Raw genomic sequence first — 17,296 nt, forward strand, 5'->3', positions numbered from 1 at the left:
GCAGTTAGCAGGCAGGCGAATAGGCCAGGCAGCCTTTGCATTGTTTGCGAAACCTCATCCATGGGCAGGATGAGGTTTCCAACAGTAAATTTTAAAAAAACTTTTTTTTAAAAATCATTTTTGACATATTCCTCTTCATATGACTGAGTCACATGTGGGGATCTGTTTATATTATTTGTAGAATCATTTTTCATTTTAAAAATCTTCAGCTCCCTGAGGCAGCTCTGTGATGTTCCCACCCACAAGCAGCCTGATTGACAAGCTGTAAGCCTTTTGGGCAAGAGGCCTGCTTTACAGGCTGAAGTTATGAGAGCAAGTAAGTGTACTGTGCTGGATGGTGATCGAGGTTTGGGGGCAGGTTACCAGAGAGATCTCAAGAGGGAGGCAGAGGGCTTGCTGGGCATCTTATTAGGCCTGGCGAAAGCATCCCTGCTTCCCTTGGCCCCCAAGCAGTGCTATAAAGGCACTTACCACCAGTATTCTGTTTTTCTCGCCTCCTTTAAGGTGGCGAGTTTCCCGAAGCTCGGGAAACCTGGCAGCCTGTGGTTAAAAATAGAATGACTGTTAAAATGAAGGTCTACATTCGTTCTATTTAAATAGCTGCTTCCCACCAGCGGGTCACTTGCCTGCTCCGCATCCTGCCTCTGTTAAAAACAGAAATGGGCGGCATCGAGATGGGATAGATTCCCGTTCCAGGTTTTTATGCATTTTAGTTTCAGACACAACCCTAGCCTATTCATTCCTTGGAGTTAATTTTCAGTTCCATAAATCTATCAACTATGAAACGTAAAAATGTTTAAAATTAACTGGAACATACTAGTTTATATCTAAATATTCTAAATTTGCTCAGGAACGATGGCCAGAACTCTCTAGGTTAGGAGTCCACAATTGGGGAAGGCAACATTTGGATGGAATATGTATAATTCTTTATTTGTTATGAGATTCACAATCACTATAAAATCAGTTTCCTCTTTCAAGAAGAAAATTAATTCAAGCTTTTTCTTCTAGTGGTATAATAACACCTGCTACTGAAAGTGTTAAAATATGAAGAAAAAATATTAATTTCCAGATGGCAAAGAGAGTAGTTTTCAATAAAAGTGATCCATTTTCATTAAAATTAGCAAATGTCCTTTCTTCCGTTGGTTCCAAAATGAAGAAAAATGTGCGAAATAAAGGGTCAAATGAAATCCATTCTGAAGAAGGGAGTACAACCCCAGACACCCTAGAAAATTAAACCTTTACATTCAACACTTGCATTCTTTCATATGCTTTGGCTTGTTATAAGCGCATAGGAATGCGAGATTGTTGGAAACACCTAAAGCTTAAGCTAAAACTCCATATTTGACTATGTTTTTACTGTAGTTACTTTTCAGGTTGTAACCTTATGGACAGGATCATTTTTGAATTGTCATGTAGGCTTTGGTAAATTGTGGGGTAGTTTAAATTCTGGAGTGTGACTTGAACTCACAACCTTCCAACTCAGAGTTGAGACTACGACCAACCAAGTCACATCTGACACAAAAATCAGGGGAGCGCGCAAACACAGCCCCAACTACTGTAATTCTGCAACTGAGTGTCCGGCATTTAGGGACATTGCAGGCATCAGCACGCCACAGTGCAATAAGATAGCCTTGTCCTGGGAGAAACACCTTCTTAATCATGATCTCTCCCCTGCCATGTAAGTATCTTACCTGGTCTTACCTCCTAGGCAGACAACAGCTATAAGGGTGAGGTATCAGAGGACTGCTGCAACCCACAGAACCTTATCCCAGTACAAGTCCATACTTGCAGGACAGGAGGCAAGGATATTTGGTGGAAGGGCAATTCTGCTTCTGCAACACTCAGCATGAGAAAGAAGAGATGTAAACCAAATCATCTGAATTACATAGGTCTTACAATCTTGGAATCATTACATCATTTGCTGTCATTGTCTGCCAACTGCCCAAAGGGAAGTGTCCTATTATAAGTCTGCAGGAAGCTATTTACTCTAAGTCTCTAACCTAGTTAGTGAAGAATATATGGAAATGTGAAGCTCCAAAGAAACTAAGGACAATGAGAATACAATAAGAACCTATTTATTTAATACTGTTCAGAGTTCAGAACTCATTCAATAAACTTGAAGTCAATGTTATAGAATTTAAAAGTGCATGTTCTTATGGTTAGAACATTTTAAAATCTTTTTTAAAACAGGCTGTTTTTAAGTAAAAGTTTTGTACTTGCATGTGCTCATTTCTCTCCAATTTGGCAAAGACAAACTCATCAAACATCATGATGCCAGGCCACAAGAGCAAAACAATGGCGTCACAATGAAAACTGTATTCCAGGAAGTTAAGCCGTGAATTCAAATTCTATTTTTCCAACATTCAATGGTGAAAAATTGTTTTGGTTGAGTAATATTGTTTTGGTTGAGTAATATTTCATACAAAATTTTACCAAATTATTACTGAAATATGGAAATACTGAAAACACAGCAGGCTCACCGATTTTCTGATTATATTTGGGGTATATATTCTGTTAGAACTCCCTAGGTAATGGCAGACTCATCAGCCTTATATCAATATCATGTAAAATAATGGAATTGGTCATCAGAAACAGATTTGAGGATTGCCTCATAAGCAGCTGTTAATGTGCATTCTGCCTGACCTCTTCATTTTTTTTAAACATCCCACATGGACTATGAAGATCCCTACAATGACCTTTAAATTGTGTTTGAAAAAGCATTTCTCCAAGCGCTACACAATGGGTGGCTATTTAAGCTTAAAGCCATGGAAATTTGGAGTGAAAGTGGAGATTGGATTAAAACAATTGGTAAAGGGTAGGAAGCAGGGGAGCTTGTTACAGCAATTATGCTAGAGTTGAGGGTTAAGTGATGAGTGGGTTGCCAGGGAAATTGGCTTTGAGATCCTCTGCTGTTAACGTTAACAAGTTGAGTTCAAAAATTCAAACTAATCAAACTGGCAGACGGTATGGAACCAGGAGGGACAGCTGAGTTTGAGGATGCGGCTTGGGAAATACAAAACAAGTTTGGCAACATGTACTTTTATATATATATATATATATAATATATTTTTTTTACATCAATGGCCAGAGCAGTGATGGGTGAAATTTAAGACAGACGAGTATTAAGTATTACACATTGGGAGAAAAATAGGCAGCGGATGTACCCCATGGATGGTGATGATAAAACTTCTGTTGAAGTTGAAAGGGAAGTAGCACTTTTCATTGACTCAACCCTCAAAATGTTCAATCACTGCAAAGCCTTAAGTAACAAAACGTGCTGAACTATCTAGCCAAATCTGTTATGGACAGGGTGGAGGAACTCATGTTCCAAACTGCGTTGTGTAATTAGACCACACCTTCGGTTGTATTGTATGTACTGTCTCCAGCTCTAATCGCTGTGACGAAATGAAGATATCCAAGCTCTGAAAATGACTCAGAGGTAAGTCACAAGAGGGATCATTACTACCAGAACATGAGTTATGAGGAAAAACTGGAGAAATTCGGGCTCTTAAGCATTGAATGTTGACAACTGATAGATGATCTTATAGGTGTACTGAAGCTGTGATGTAGAAAAAGCTCTGGGGTAACAAAGTCTGGGACAACTCCAAATAAACTTACAATAGGACAAGGCAACACAGGTTCAAACTAGTAAAAGGCAAGTTTAGAACAAAAACAAAAATACCTGGAAAAACTCAGCAAGTCTGGCAGCATAAAGGCAAGTTTAGGACTGATGTAAAACTCTTCACATATAATTTGATCAACATATTCACTCTGAATAGAGAATCAGGGCAAGAAACCTGTAATTATTTAAGAAACAATTGGTGCCATAACCAAAGAACTGCAAGGTCTTTCTGAATGGATGAGCTGAATGGGATAATAGCTCTTCTTACATGTATGTATCTTGTGTGCCCACTTCGAGCTGTCAATTTTAGGCAAATGTACACACCAAAGTGTGATTTACAAAATGTAGCAGTTGGTGGTAAAGATCAGAAATATTTTGAAAACATTTCTACTGTTTCCAGCTTCCACTGCCTGCTACAATAATGCCTTTTAGATTTCAAGTCTGATCTGGTTTTGATATTTTTGATGTTGATCAATCCTCTGAAAAATGAGTTGAAAAACAGAAGTTGAAGTACAGACATAGATGAAGATGAATATGCTATGGAACACTACTCCATTTCTAATGGGATAATGGAAATGTCATCTATTTAATGCATCCAGCCAGAATAAAATAACAATGTTAGATTGATAATCCTGTTATTTTTGCCTTCAGGGGTCAGGAAGTGGATTAATCGATTTTTTCTGTCTTGATAGTTTCACCTCTCGTAAAGCACCCTTTAAAACAAGTATAAGACAGAGTAAACTGTATGTGTTTCATTGAAAGATACAGGCTCAATAAATTAAATGCTCTCTTCATTTTCATGCCATGAGTTTCAGTGGTTCAAAACCCCAGGCATTTTAAGAAAAGGCAGATGCCATTTTCTGTATATTATACTGATGCAGTAATCCACTGGGACAGGATCACCGATATGACTATGGAAAACCAATCAAATGAACTAACAATTGATGAGGTCATGGGTTTTTCAGCCAAATTTCCCCATAATCAAGACATTTAAGCTCTGTATAAATGTTAATGTGATGTACAATAATTTGCATTTATATATTTCATGTCAAAACATCTCAAATTGCTTCAAACAATTAACTTCTTTTAAGTGCAGTGTTAATATTATGTAGATGATTTTATATCAGTCTTTCTGTGCAAAGAATGCCCCAGGAGACAAATGAACAGATAATCTAATCTTTAAAGGAAAGAATCCAGACTTTAGTTGTTTGGTAGTACAGAACTTGAGTATTGCTGAAAAAAGAGACATGTTAAAGCTTTGCACCTTGCACTCATCAGGACAGTCAAGAATACCAATATAAGAAAACAACTATTTATACTGTATGTGAAGAGAATGCTGATTGGTTGGCAAGTGGCATTGCCATGGAGAATGCACCACTGATAGTGACTGACAGTTTACTGCCAAGCCATTGTTTGAAATTTAAACCAGGCAGCTTGACCCTGATTGGTCAAGGCATTGCCCTGAGGAATGAATCAGCGAATGGCTGTCATTTATTTTGTTTAGCTGAAACAGGCGCAGTGTATGTACATGTTCTTTCTGTCTGCAAAGAATAGGGCCCTGTGTATTAATATATGTAGCTTCCAGTAGATGCAAATGCGCCACGTTGCAAGCTTGACTGACAATCTTAAATTGGTTATCAGCATAATTCTTAGCACATTGAGGATTATTTAACAAATGTTGTCCAATCGTGGAATCACATCTAATGTTGGGCACAGTGTTTTGAGTTTTGCAAGCACGGGCTGGTTGGGTATGGTCTGTACTCAGAGATAAAAACAAAAAAACTGCGGATGCTGGAAATCCAAAACAAAAACAGAATTACCTGGTAAAACTCAGCAGGTCTGGCAGCATCAGCGGAGAAGAAAAGAGTTGACGTTTCGAGTCCTCATGACCCTTCAACAGAACTAGGTGAATCCAAGGAAGGGGTGAAATATAAGCTGGTTTAAGGTGTGGCGGGGGGGAGGGTGGGTTTGGGTGGGGGGAGAGAAATGGAGGGGGGTGGTGTGGTTGTAGGGACAAACAAGTAGTGATAGAAGCAGATCATCAAAAGATGTCACAGACAACAGAACAAAAGAACACATAGGCGTTGAAGTTGGTGATATTATCTAAACGAATGTGCTAATTAAGAATGGATGGTAGGGCACTCAAGGTATAGCTCTAGTGGGGGTGGGGGGAGCATAAAAGATTTAAAAATATTTAAAAATAGTGGAAATAGGTGGGAAAAGAAAAATCTATATAATTTATTGGAAAAAACAAAAGGAAGGGGGAAGAAACAGAAAGGGGGTGGGGATGGAGGATCGTTCCCTCTGGGACACCCTGGTCCACTCCTCCATCACCCCCTACTCCTCAACCCCCTCCTATGGCACCACCCCATGCCCACGCAAAAGATGTAACACCTGCCCCTTCACTTCCTCTCTCCTCACCGTCCAAGGGCCCAAACACTCCTTTCAAGTGAAGCAGCATTTCACTTGCATTTCCCCCAACTTAGTCTACTGCATTCGTTGCTCCCAATGTGGTCTCCTCTACATTGGAGAGACCAAACGTAAACTGGGCGACCGCTTTGCAGAACACCTGCGGTCTGTCCACAAGAATGACCCAAACCTCCCTGTCGCTTGCCATTTTAACACTCCACCCTGCTCTCTTGCCCACATGTCTGTCCTTGGCTTGCTGCATTGTTCCAGTGAAGACCAACGCAAACTGGAGGAACAACACCTCATCTTCCGACTAGGCACTTTACAGCCTTCCGGACTGAATATTGAATTCAACAACTTTAGGTCTTGAGCTCCCTCCTCCATCCCCACCCCCTTTCTGTTTCTTCCCCCTTCCTTTTGTTTTTTCCAATAAATTATATAGATTTTTTCTTTTCCCACCTATTTCCATTATTTTTAAATATTTTTAAATCTTTTATGCTCCCCCCGCCCCCACTAGAGCTATACCTTGAGTGCCCTACCATCCATTCTTAATTAGCACATTTGTTTAGATAATATCGCCAACTTCAACACCTATGTGTTCTTTTGTTCTGTTGTCTGTGACATCTTTTGATGATCTGCTTCTATCACTGCTTGTTTGTCCCTACAAGCACACCACCCCCCTCCACTTCTCTCCCCCCACCCAAACCCCACCCCCGCCACACCTTAAACCAGCTTATATTTCACCCCCTTCCTTGGATTCACCTAGTTCTGTTGAAGGGTCATGAGGACTCGAAACGTCAACTCTTTTCTTCTCCGCCAATGCTGCCAGACCTGCTGAGTTTTTCCAGGAAATTCTGTTTTTGTTATGGTCTGTACCCTACCCGCTGTGAACAGTAGCTGGAACATCCGCCAGTCTTTGGAATGTATGGCCTACGTACCTAGAATCACAGTGGCACTGTAATTCTTATGTCACATTACTCACTTGTGTGATAGGCAGAACATTTTTTTTTGTCTTGATGGCAGCGTCCTGTTAGTGGTGAATACCACTTATGTTGCTGCTGCATAGTAGCAGCGTGAACAGCTAGCTTAAAAAAAAAAGCCCAATGCTTGGCAGTTAACTGTTAGTCACCATGTGGCATTTTCCATGGCAACACCACTTGCCAACCAATCAACAGTCTCTTCACAAACAGTATAAATTGTTGTTTTTTTATCCGGCAATGTGGAAAGATAGGACCTGTCCGCAAAAATCAAAACAAATCCAATTGGGAAATTATCGCCCCGTCAATCTACTCTCAATCATCAGCAAAGCAATGGAAGATATCATTGTCAAGAGTGTTATCAAGCAGCACTTACACAGCAATTTCCTGCTCATTAATGCTCAGTTGTGGTTACTGGAGGTCAATCATCTCAGTCCCCGGCCATCACTGCAGGAGTTCCTCAGGGTAGTGCCTTAAGCTCAACCATCTTCAGCTGCTTCATCAATGACCTTCCTCCCATCTTAAGATCAGAAGTGGGGATGTTCACTGATAATTGCGCAGCTTTCAGTACGATTCACAACTTCTCAGTTACTGAAGCAATCCACTGCCATATCCGGCAAGACCTGAACAACACTCAGGCTTGGGCTGATAAGTGACAAGTAACATTCGTGTCAAACTAGTGGCGAGCAATGAGCATCTCCAACATCAGAGAATCTAATCATCACCCTTCAACGTTAAAAAGCATCATCAGTGCTGAATCTCCCACCATCTACATTCTGGGCCTAACAATGGCAGAAACTTAACAGGACCAGCTATATAAAAGCTGTGTCCTCAAGAACAGGTTGGGAACTCTGTGGTGAATAACTCACCTCATGATGACTCCCCAAAGCTCATCCACTATCCAACAAGGCACAAGTCAGGAGTTTGAAGGAATATTCTCCACTTGCCTGGATGAGTGCAGCTCTAACAACACTCAGGATACTCAACAGTATTCAGGACAAAGCCACCTGCTTAATCAGCACACCATCCACCAACTTAAACATTCACTCCCTCCAACATCGACATAGTGGCAGCAGTGTGTAGCATCTACAAGATCCACTGCAGCAACTCACCAAGGCTCCTTCGACAGCACCTTCCAAACACATGACCTCCACCATCTAGAAAGACAAGGGAGAAGATACATGGGAACACCACCGCCTGCAAGTTCCTCTCCAAGCCACACAGCATCCTGTCTTGGAACCATATTGCCGTACCTTTACTGTCGCTGGGTCAAAATCCTGGAACTCCCTTCCGATCAGCACTGTGAGTGTACCTACACCAAATGGACTGCAGCAGTTCAAGAAGGCAGTTCACCATCACCTTCTCATGGGCAATCAGGGATGGGCAATAAATGCTGGCCTTGTCAACGACACGCACATGAAAAAACTTTTTTTAAAACTGTTGATAATAATCACTATGTTACACAGAAATTCTCATATTGTTTAGGTTATTTGCACAACTAAGGCTAATATCTATGAAGAACTACACGATTGAGAAAGTTAGTTCGCTGTGAAAATATAATATAGAACAGGACTTGTCACAAGAGACTGCTTTAATACAAAAAATTAGATAAATTTACTGCTCAGTTTAATTGTTACGGGGCAATTTTAATTACCAGGAAGAACCTGGGAGGTGGTGAGACCAAGTAACTATGAGCATCATTTAAATTCAGCAGGGAAGCTGTTGCCTGAAACATGTATCCATAGGTAAGCTGACAGGTATACATTCATCATGTAGGTGTATGGGGTTTGGGATAACTTTGTGAATGCAGAACTGAGGTAGTGCAGGGGATATCCAGGCCCAAATATTCTCTCTAGGTCCTGGAGGAACATATGTGCTTCTATAGAGCAGAGTGCCCACAGCTGAATCTCTATTCAGTAGGTTGCTAAAATGGCTTCAGCGACCTTTCAACATGATAGGACCCCAATTTGTATATGTTTATGAGATGACTGCCTTGTTTGTCCAGACGAGCGTTGGAAACAGAGAAATATCTTCCTTTAATTTCTGCTCCTATTCCACTGGACAGGGAGAGAGATAAAGTCAAACCTTTTATGTTTCGTTTAATAAATCATTATTTGAATTTAAAATGGGACCAGAGATCGAAGGAACAGATTACCAGGAAAATTGAATTTTGGTAAAGAAGTTTATATAATATACTTTCTGGCCATTTTAAGGGTGTAGATGAACAAGCTTAGACTACCTGATCAATATTGTTCAGTTTAGAGATGAAAATTCTACAAAAGATTATGAGGGGCATGGACAGGGTGGATAGGGAGCAGCTGTTCCCCTTAGTTGAAGGGGCAGTGACGACAGGACACAAGTTCAAGGGACAGGAGGTTTAGGGGAAAAACTTTTTTACCCAGAGGATGGTGACGGTCTGGAATGCGCTGTCTGGGAGAGTGGTGGAGGTGGGTTGCCTCACATCCTTTAAAAAGTACCTAGATGAACACTTGGCACGTCATAACATTCAAGGCTATGGGCCAAGTGTTGGTAAATGGGATTAGGTAGGTAGGTTAGGTGTTTCTCACGTGTCGGTGCGGACTCGATGGGCCGAAGGGCCTCTTCTGCACTGTGTTTCTGTGATTCTGTGAAAGTGTGTATGGTTTGTCACTTGGAATATCACCTTATATTATGATGCATTTCTTAACTTTCCTTATTTCAAAATCTATCATAACCAAAATATTTACTAGCAGCATTACATATAGTGAAAAAGTACTTTAATAAGTCCACTTTGGAAATGAAAAAAGAACTCTGAAATTAGCCCAGATAGAATCTGGGTGGACATAGCAAGGGCAAATTTCAACTTGGCCACGCAATTAGTGACCTGACAAAGTTAATCTGTTGTAGATTCCTTTCCATTTCATCCCATAGGTTTCAAAGAGTGAAACAGGCATGTGACCTGCTTCACTATGTGCCACCATCAGACCATGAAGCTGAAAATGCCCCTCTTTACGGCCAGTAAAGTCTTTCTAGTTTATTGGGGTTGACCTCTTGTTGAATATTTGACAAGTCAGCCAACTAAGCTGAGTTCACATTCTTCTGCCCTGCAGGAGATTAATTCATCATCACACGACATACAATTATGTATGGCTGAGATTCAGTTATAAGGCTGTAACTTAATTATAGGTTTAACTTGACCATGCATACAACTGACAATGAAACCTGAATAGTTATGGGCATCAAGCTTCTTTGTTGTCTTCTTGCTCTGATACCCTCAGTTTTACCAGTCACTACCAGATGTTCTAGTTTCTTTTTCCTAAGTACGTGCCCAAAGAATTGTAGCTGTCTGTTGGTGACTACCTGCCAAAGTTCTTCTTGTATGCCTGCTTTCCTCAGAACTTCCTCATTAATTGTGTGTGTTGTCCAACTAATCCTCAATGTACGTCTCAGAAATCACATCTCTGTTGCTTTTAATTTCTCTTCAATTGTATTGTTTACATTCCAAGTTTTCCATCCATATGGTAGCATTAACCAGATGTAGCATTTTAGTAACCTCATTCTGCTTTCCATAGAGTTGATCTTATTTTGAAAGAGGTTTTGTTACTTCCATCTATTCTGTACAAAATTATACCCCATAGTTGCAATAAAGGACCCGACAGTAACAATCTAAAATTATACTGATGGGAAACCATAAGAGGTAATTGGGATGGATTTGCTGTAGAACATATTTTGGGAACATTTTCCGCAGTATTCTGAGGTGCCTAAAGGCTTCTGAGGTGGCCAAGATGAAATCTTGAGCTGAAGCACCAGTTTAGCCCATGTCTAGCGATGTTACATTATTAAAGGAGTCAAAGTGTGTGCTAGGAGTCATCACCCCAAGGTTCCTTTAGGAACCAATTGCCAATTACAGTGCCAACCAGTACTCATAAGGAGGCTGCATGACATTTTGGTGGTGAGTGCTTGTCTTATTTCTAACAGCGACCAGAAGTTTGAGACTAAACAAGCCGTTGGTGTGGATTTCAAGCACGACTTAAAGGGTTAGTCACCATTTCACTTTCACTTCCTGCTGGAGCTGTGAAGGAAACCTCTGAAACACACTGGCAGACCATCTCAGTTCTGTTGGCAAGGCTTCACCAACATTCCAGCAACATTTATTCTGCAGCTTCACTGAAAATGAGCAACTGCAGAGCTGCTCTACCTTTTTAGGCACCTCATAGGAACCAAAAGGGGAAAGGGAGTACTCAGTCAGAGACATCTTGCTCGGGGCCCATCAATGTCTGGGTAACAAATGGGAATTAGACATAAGGTCAGGCAGAGCAGCAGCAGCTGCTGCAAGAGAGGGGGACAGAAGCACAGGAACAGGACATCCCTCCTCCTCTGGATTTCCTCTACCCAAGGCTTCTAGTGCTGTGTCCAAACATATTCCCTCCCACTTGGGGGAAGGCAGTGACATAGTGGTAATGAATTAGTAATCCAGAGGCCCAGGCTAATGCTCTGGGACACAAGTTCAAATCCCACCATGGCAGCTGGTCGAATTTAAATTCAATTAATAAATCTGGAATTTAAAGCTGGTCATAGCAATGGTGACCACGAAACCACTGTTAATTGTCGTAAAAACCCATCTGGTTCAATAATGCCCTTTACGGAAGGAAATCTACTGTCCTTACCTGGTCTGGCCTACATGTTACCCATAATAATGCGATTGACTCTTAAATGTCCTCTGAAATGGCCTAGCATGGTACTCAGTTGTACCAAATTGCTATGAAGCCTAAAAAGAATGAAACTGGATGGACCACCTGACATTGATCTCTGCACCAGAAGTGCCAATGGCACACCCAACTTTATCAACCCTGCAAAAGTCCTCCTTACTAACCTCGGGGGCTTGCAACAGAATTGGAAGAGCTGTCACACAGACTAGTCAAGCAACAGCCTGACATTGTCTGTAAGGTGTGTTTTGGCAAGTATGACCATGGCCAGGATTTTCCAGCCCCGTCGTGGTGGGACCTGGCATCCATGAGGTGATGTGGCGTAGCAGCAGCAGCTTTGTATTCGATGGTATACTGTAACTTTGTGGCCCGGCACATCCTATACTCTACCATTATGATCAAGCTGGGGGATCTGCCCTGGTTCAATGAAGAGTGCAGGAGGGCATGCCAGGAGCAGCACCAGAAACACCTAAAAATGAGGTGACAGCCTGATGGAGCTACAACACAGGACTGCTTACGTGCCAAACAGCGGAAGCAGCATGCAATAGATGGAGCTAAGTGATCTCACAACCAAGGGATCAGATCTAAGCTCTGCAGTCCTGCTACATCCAGTCGTGAATGGTGGTGGACAATTAAACGACTAACAGGAGAAGGAAGCTCCACAAATATCCCCATCCTCAATGATCGGGGAGCCCAGCACAATAAAGGCAAAAGAGAAGGCTGAAGCATTCAAAACAATCATCAGCCAGAAGAGCCAAGTGGATGATCCATCTCAGCCTCCTTCGGAGGTCCATAGAATCACAGATGCCAGTCTTCAGCCAATTCGCTTCATTCCAAGTGATATTAGGAAACAGCTGAAGGCACTGGATACTGCAAAGGCTATGGGCCTTGACGTATTCCATCTATAGTACTGAAGACTTGTGCTCCAGAACTAGCCCAGTTGTTCCAGTACAGCTACAACACTGGCATCTACCCAGCGATGTGAAAAATTGCCCAGGTATGTCCTGTCCAGAAAAAGCATCACTACAGCAGTTCCTCAGGACAGTGTCCTCGATCAAACCATCTTCAGCTGCTTCATCAATGACCTTACATCCATCATAAGGTCAGAAGTTGGGATGTTCGCTGATGATTGCACAATGTTCAGCACCTCAGATACTGAAGCAGGCCTTGTCCAATTGCAGCAGGACCTGGACAATATCCCAGGCTTGGGCAGATAAGCGGCAAGTAACATTCACGCCTCACAAGTGTCTGGCAATGACTATTTCCAACAAGCGAGAATCTAACCATCTCCCCCTGACATTCATTGACATTACTAATGCTGAATCCCCCACTATCAACATTTTGGGGTAACCTATTGATCAGAAACTGAACCGGACTAGCAATATAAATACTGTGGCTACAAAAGCAAGTCAGAAGCTGGAATTCTGTGGCAAGTAACTCACCTCCTGATTCCCCAAAGCCTGTCCACCAAACAAGGCGCAAGTCAGGAGTGTGATGGAATACTCTCCACTTGCCTGGGTGAGTGCAGGTCGAACAACATTCAAGAAGCTTGATACCATCCAGGACAAAGCAGCCCGCTTGATTGGCACCCTATCCACCACCCTTCATAAATTCACTCCCTCCATAAATGATGCACAATGACATCAGTGTGTATCATCTATAATATGCACTGCAGCATCTAACTAAGTATCCTTCGACAGCACCTTCCAAACCTGTGACCTCTAACACCTAGGACAAGGGCCGCAGATACATGGGAACACTGCCACCTCTAGGTTCCTCTCCAAGCCACACACCATCCTGACTTGGAACTATATTGCCATTCCTTCACTGTCACTGGGTCAAAATCTTGTAACTCCCACCCTAACAGCACTGTGGGTGTTCCGACACCACATTGACTGCAGCGGTTCAAAAAGCAGCTCATCACCACCTTCTCAAGGGCAATTAGGGATGAGCAATAAGTACTGGCTTAGCAAATGACACCCACATCCCATGAATGAATAAAAATAAAAATTACACTTCAGAAAGTTGGCTGGTGAACGATAGAACTGGGGCCAATCTTTACACATTTTTATGAGATTTATTTACAGAGCTATACATTACAAGCATGCACCTCCTCACCCAACAACCACAGTTTGTGTTTGTGTCTGTTTATAGGGGTGCAATTAAACCCCCAGTTCAAGCCCACCATCTGCATACAGTTAAACACAATAATATCCAATTAACACGCTGGTCCCATAGCAAATCCTGCAACATGCCACTGTATATATATACTGCTCCGCAAAAACTGTGTTTCATCAGTTGGAGTGCTAAATCTGCAGGTGTCCGGATTGGCAGAGTCAAATTATGGCAATCAGCAATAAGGACCAAAATTGTGTGCTAAATCCAAACTTTCACATCGGCACACCTTACTAGCACGGTGCCCTTTGGCACCTGTTTTCATTTTTAGGCTCAAATAAACCATTTTGTAACTCAGAGGCAGAAATAGGGAAGAAATCATTTTCTAGCTGGCAAGCAAAGTTACCAAACCCACCAGTATACGCAACAGATATTGGAAACAAATATGGTTCATTAAAGATGATAATTAGGTACTGTATTAGATGTAATTATACGAGAACAAATTTTTACACCGCCACCTGCAAAGTTACTGTGTACGATATTACAGTTCAAACACTTAATACACTTCTGTCATTTCCTCTCTGCTATTTTTAACGGATGTGTTAACTCATTTATTTATTAAGTAGATGCCAAAATATTTTGGAGAGAAAGGAATTGAATATGAACACATTAAATGTGCAACTTTGCTCAAAGTAATTTTCAGAGTCTGGATTAGGGAGAGAGAAAAAACGTGCATGGAAAATATACACTGATTTTTTTCGGGGATAAAGAAAGTGAATTGATCTTTTGTGGCTGATGAGCTATACAGCTAACATGACAAGGGTTTGTATTACCATATAAATTTCTGAATGTCAACTGAAAGGAATGGCCTTTGTGGTCAAGGTAGGAAAAGAGACATTTACTACTGCGCAGCTTTCTGTATTCTTCCCAGCTGGGATTCAAATTACACATTTGGATTGTGTTCCTTCAACTCTGGATGTGACTAAGAGAGCCTCAGCCAGAATCAGAGCCATAAAAGAAATACATAACTGTGAATTGCTAGTATGGAAGGCGGTGAAGGGTGAAATGCAAGAGGGAATTATTTGAAAGACAAACAGCCTTGTCTCAAATGGGACTGAAGTGCCAGCTGTTTCTCTTGCCAATTTTTTGTACTTTGTCAATCCATTTCACTTGATGGTATCATGTCCTCTCCTCATGCACATAATTTAAAAAAATTATTGACCATTTTGAAAATAAGTTATTTTCATGCTAATATTTAAACTGTAATGATTGGTTATATTTTTCTACTGCCCGAAATGTTTCTACTTCCAATGATTGCAGGCGGGGGGGAGGGCATATATCTTTTAAAACAAAAGAAATGGGAAAATGTCTGCCTTTCTACATAATTAACAACCTGTTAACAAAATCAGCATAGAGTAGCTTTCGAATATGCAATATGAGAATGTAATTTAGATTAATACAAATAAAAACAAGTACTTGTCCATTTTTCTATGTTACAGTGCTGGTTATACCAAGACAGGAACTTCTCGTCAAGACTTCTCTCCAAGATGAGACAGCCTCTTTTAATTTAAAAATATATTGCATCTGTGATGAATTGGGAATTTAATGCAATTTACTTAGGTCAAATTATTAAAAGTATCAATTGGCCAGCAAACCATTAAAATTGATAACCAAGCACTGGAATCATTTGTAGGGGTGTTGAATTCAAAAGAAATGAACTTGTATGGAATTCCAGTCAGATCGCACTTAGAGTATTGTGAACAGTTGTACTTGCCATACAGTAAAAAGGACATAGAAGACATAGAAGCACTGGAGAAAATGCAGAAAGGATTTACAAGGCTGGTACAAGAACCAAGCAATTACAGCAACCAAGAAAGATTGAACAGGTTTGAGCCTTTTTCTTTCACAAAACGAAGGCTAAGAGGTGAATTGATAAAGGTTTTCAAATTTATGATTGGGTTGGACAGGGTAAATATAGAGACAATGGGCAAGATTTTACCATGAGCTTTGAGATCCTGACCTTGGGACAATTGCTGCCAACAAGAGTGGCTCAGCTATTTTCTGGAGCTGCCTCCTAACTGGCCACTTCCAAGCTCGCTGTCTAGTTAAGGACGGCAGGCACGGTCCCAATGCTGCTGGCCAAATCAGATGGCTGGCAGCTCTAGAACCGCAGCAGCCCCCACCTAGAGATTAAATTTAATTTAAATTTAAATTCTGAAGGGGAAAAGCCCACATGGATTCTTCTACTCTGGAAAGCCAGTTGGCGAAGGATAATACTGGAGCCAAGTTTTACCCAGTCTTACATTTACTTACAATGTGAAACATTACAAGCCTATATCTTCTAACTCAATCACAACAAAGTTTCAGTAATTCTACTCTGGAAAGCCAGTTGGCGAAGGATAATACTGGAGCCAAGTTTTACCCAGTCTTACATTTACTTACAATGTGAAACATTACAAGCCTATATCTTCTAACTCAATCACAACAAAGTTTCAGTAAGTGTCCATTTACATGTGCTCAAGTGAAACCCCAATTAATGCTCTCCGCCTGCATAAAAATAAACACCACTGATATACAATTAACATGGATGGCTCACTGGGAGCAGCAGCAGGAGAATCCTTCCCAGCCCTCTTTGTTGTGTGTAATTTAGTCAAACGCATTCAGCATTAAGCCAGTTTGGTGGGCCATTCAATTATTCTGGGAGAGTTATTTCTTTCCTGGATGTATGTTGTCTAAGCAGTTGGTTAAGTTAAAGGTAACATACGAGCCTGGTTCTAATGAGTGAGAACCTAAACAGAAATAGGGCAAAGTGCAATTTGTGTCCATCTGGCATAATAACCAATGAGTCTTTGGCAAGTTCCAGGGTAAACCTCATTAGTTTTTACATCAGAAACACCTCTGGATGGCAACTCATCCACGAGGAGATGTGGAACAGTGTGCTCCAACTCTATACAGGCATCATTTGAATCGTGTTTCCTGGTGAAAGAAAAGGTCAGAGAATAAGGACTGTCAGATAGGTCTACAGAGGAGCAGCAGGACTGCGGTTGGAGTAAGTGAGGAAGACAAAAGGGAGACGGACCCGTCTTTGACAGAGTGCTGCAGGGACCCAAGGAGAGCCGTCAAGGGCAATTGGTGGAGGTGCCAAGAGCAGCTAGTCCTGGCTTCAGATCCTGGCCACTCACCTCTAGATTGACTTTTCACTCATTGTGTAACTTGCATCTTCCTTCAGCCCTCATTCTCTTTCAAGTGGAGGAATATAGAAACCTTGAGGATGGGCGTCAGCACTTAAGGTGACTGGAGGGCTGCCTTAGACCAGAGAGAAGATAGTTGGAGCTAGAACTGAACAAGTTGGAAAGGGCAGAAAAGAAATGAGCAAGCAGCAGGTGCCTGCTCGTGGCTGGGAGACAGATTACAGAATGGTTGAAAAGGGTTTGTAACCTGAAGGTGAAGGAGCAGTCTGGAACAAGGAGATACTGTGAAACTTGGCA

At 41.5% G+C, this 17,296-nt stretch overlaps 1 protein-coding gene and 1 non-coding gene across 4 annotated transcripts in view; both read right to left on the reverse strand.

Annotated features, from left to right (window-relative positions):
* The window catches only part of sh3pxd2b (SH3 and PX domains 2B), a 306,057-nt gene that overhangs the window by 100,731 nt on the left and 188,030 nt on the right, over window positions 1-17,296 (reverse strand). The gene's annotated exons all lie outside the window — the stretch shown is intronic.
* Window positions 1,526-1,686, reverse strand: LOC121281621. The gene has a single exon (XR_005943884.1). It is a non-coding gene; the product is annotated as a U1 spliceosomal RNA (small nuclear RNA).

Source organism: Carcharodon carcharias, chromosome 8 (assembly GCF_017639515.1).
Source record: "Carcharodon carcharias isolate sCarCar2 chromosome 8, sCarCar2.pri, whole genome shotgun sequence".
Taxonomy (NCBI): domain Eukaryota; kingdom Metazoa; phylum Chordata; class Chondrichthyes; order Lamniformes; family Lamnidae; genus Carcharodon; species Carcharodon carcharias.